The following is a 3,582-nucleotide window of genomic DNA, read 5'->3' as shown; positions in this document are numbered from 1 at the left end:
ACATATTATGGTAATTATTCTAGATAATCATCCATTCCTTCTCAGAACAAAAGAGCAAAAAAAAAAAAAGGACAACTATTCTTATTGATCAGAAATTACATTAACCCATCAATTGAAGAGCAAACCTTATCAAATAATTTTTATTAATGTTTCCATGTAAGAGCAAATGTGACTAAACTAGTAGGCATATTGAGGATAAAGGTTATTTTATTATTTTCTTATTGCTAAGCAACAAAGCTTGTGGAATGTGAAGGAAAGATGGGAGACTAGGAATTAAAAGTTGGAACCCACCCCAGACTTTGTATATGACCTCGAATACATCAACTCTCTTTTTTTTTTTTTCAGGTTGGTATATTATGGAAACATAATACAATTTTTAGAGTTTTATGAAGCTCAAAAACAACAGAGTCTCCAACAAGTTTTTTCCTAAGTGTTAAAAGAGCATATAATTGAAATTCAAGCATGTAATTGACATGATACCTTACTCCAGACTTTTGCGTAGTTAGCTACATTGTTAAATTAAAGCTATGTTTAATTAGAATTGGATTGCTGCCATGAAGTTGGCCATCATTTTCTTCATGAGTGACTAAGACCATATGTTTTGATTACACTCTTTCAGTCTCACAGTTATCAGATGGTAATAGAAAGAACAAAGAGATTTCATCTCTGTATCTAACCATTTAGAATTATTGAGAAGAAGAGTTCAATAAACACATCAAAATACACTTCTTTGAGACAAGTTTCTTGGTATTGCCAGTATAACATAAACTAATAAAGAATTTCTGCAATTAGAACTATAAGTGGCCTTATGTTCTCAAATTAACCCACAAAACATCAGCTATGTCATTTCAGTCGTGTTGTGTAGGAGGTGTTTTAAATATACCAGGTAACATTACGAAAACTGTACTCTCATATCTAAGTTAAAATTATGCAAGAAACATCCATAAAACTTTTATTTCTAAAACTGCAGTAGCAGTGTATCTATTTTTATATTCTTCTGTATTTCTTTTACAAGTTTGAATAGTTTCTCAAATGATGCATGTTTCACGGTTATTTGTTTTGTAAGGCATGTGAGTTATGAGATTCCACTGCATGTGTATGCATTTTCTTCCCTCCCTCTCCCATCTTTCTTGATATATTGTGTGCACTACTAATTAGCAGGGACAAATTTTTCTTTCTTTGGATCTTCTCTACTCTTCAACACTCTGGACACAGATTTCTCTTTAAATGTGGATTTATCTTCTATATATGATGATTACTTAAATATAAGACAAGTCACCAATTTAAATATACAGCTATAAGCAATCTATTTGTACACAGGCTAAGTATATCGCCCAAATTTTAAAAAAATTACTCTGTGTTTGGGCTTGCCCATTGACAAATAAGTATAAGAGGCTAGCTGAAATGTAATTTAATTCCTTTGGGATTGCTATTTAAGGAAAACAAAACAAACATACCTAAGTTAACCAATTCTCATATATTTCTCTCTGGGTACATAAATAATAAAAGCAGTTATGCCATATGGATAAATCCATGTTCCCGTCCTCAACTTCTTCCTATTTGATTAAGGGTAAAGTAACTAAAGAGCACATTTTCCATATAAATTTACTAATAGTTCTAAAAGGGTACAGGAGAAATTTTCACTATTTTTCTTAGGAAAATTTCTGGCTTGTTAGGATATAATCTACATATCAAAAATTCAAGCCTAGAGGGAAAACAGGTCAAAATAGTGATTAAAAAATATTCTGGTGCTTGCTTCAGCAGCACATATACTAAAATTGGAACAATGCAGAGATTAGCATGTCTCCTGTGCAAGGATGACACGCAAAGTCATGAAGCATTCCCTATAAAAAAATATAGGGAAGCAGATGTGCCTCAAGCGATTGGGCTCCTGTCTACAGGAGCCCCAGGTTTGATCCCCAGGGTGTCCTGGTGAAGGCAAGCTGGCCCTTGCTGTGGAGAGCTGGCACAGCAAGATGACACAACAAAGACAGACACAGGAAAGACAGTGAGAGATGGAGCAGACTGGGGAGATGAAGTGGCACAAGCACTTGAGTGACTCTTTCCCACACCAGAGGTCCCGGGATCAGTTCCCAGTATCTCCTAAAGAGAAAGACGAGAAGAAAAAAGACAAGCAGACATAGAAGAACACATAGAGAATGGGCACAGAGAGCAGACAGTGAGTCCAAACAACAAGGGGGGAGGATATATAGTCTACCTTTGATAGATTAACTTGTATCAGACAAACCTTCCCACCAAGAACTATTGTAAAATTTGGTTTAAAAAAATACCATTTTGAGGCATTAGAGAGCAATAAAGTAAGCCAGGATCGGAGGCATTGATGGCAGAAAGAAGGAAAACACACTGAGGGGAGCTGTATTTCCTTAGCCATGTTTCCCCAGACATTTGCCATTTTATCGTGTGGGGCACATTTCATGGGGCACAGTCTAAGCAGAAAGTAAATTGTTGACCACAATTTTTGGCAGGCCCATGGAGATGACTTAATGGTTATCAAAGTAGCTGGGTCTCAAAAGACCAAGATCCCAGAGAAGACAGGCTTATGGAGAAGTGAGGCCAATATTCTTTTCCTTGAGGCATTTGTCAAGCCTTAAACTGCCAGGGGTAAAAGATTGAGAATCAAAGAAGAGAGCAGGTAAAAAGGCTCAGAAAACATTTAGCAATCTCACAACACTGTGGAAACACAAATAGGAAACAAGAGACTGCCAAGGAAAAGAGGCCTTGGTAACACTCCAACTCTATAGGAATATGGGCAAACTGAGTCCTGACATGGCTTGAACCCCAGTCACAAAACATTTCAATCCCTGATTAGGTCAAGGGCATCTGCCCCCTATTCTCACTCCTGGCTAGAATGAATTAAAGTTTCTTTGTGAAAGATAATATCATGAAAAGCTTTTTCCCTTGGCCGTGTTCCGTATGTACAATATTCGGCATTCACTTAATGCACACACAAAGCAAGCCTAAAAGGAACAGTACTAAATGACCAAAAATCAAGAGAAGAAACACATACACTTACAGTTTATCTCACAGTTTATCCAGGTACTGGAATTATAAACCAGAGACTTTACCTGTAATTAATATGTTCAAGGAAATAGATAACAGGATGAGAATTTTCACTAAGAATGGGACATAATATATCAAAGAATTGAATGGAAATTCTAGAACTGAAGGGTATGGTAACTGAAATTCAGTATTCAGTGGAAAAATTGAACAGCAAATTAGATACAAAAAAAGAGAAATTTAGAGTACTAGAATAGAAGATAGGTCAGTAGAAAATAACCAGACTGAAGTACAGAGAGGAAAAAAGGAATGAAAAAATACGGAAAAGAATTTAAGAGACATAATTGATATTGCAAATGTTTTACATATGCATAGAACAGGAAGAGGAAGAGAGGAGAGGGTGAATGGGACTGAACCAGAAGTTTAAGTAATGCTGGCAAAATATTTTCCAAAGCTGAAGAAAGGTTTCAAGTCTCAGATTTACCAAGCACTACTACTTTGCAAAATAATAAATATAGGAAAACATTACATCTAGGTACATTGCAGTAAAATTGTTATAAATGT

The 3,582-nt window shown here is 35.6% G+C and overlaps 1 non-coding gene across 1 annotated transcript; it reads left to right on the top strand.

Moving 5' to 3' along the window:
• The first annotated feature begins 1,748 nt into the window (after positions 1-1,748).
• On the top strand, positions 1,749-1,852 carry LOC111760620 (U6 spliceosomal RNA). The gene has a single exon (XR_002794258.1). It is a non-coding gene; the product is annotated as a U6 spliceosomal RNA (small nuclear RNA).
• The last annotated feature ends 1,730 nt before the right edge of the window (positions 1,853-3,582 follow it).

Source organism: Dasypus novemcinctus, chromosome 4 (assembly GCF_030445035.2).
Source record: "Dasypus novemcinctus isolate mDasNov1 chromosome 4, mDasNov1.1.hap2, whole genome shotgun sequence".
NCBI lineage: Eukaryota > Metazoa > Chordata > Mammalia > Cingulata > Dasypodidae > Dasypus > Dasypus novemcinctus.
The sequence above is the reverse complement of the archived record's forward strand: the minus strand, read 5'-3'. Positions and strand labels throughout refer to the sequence as shown.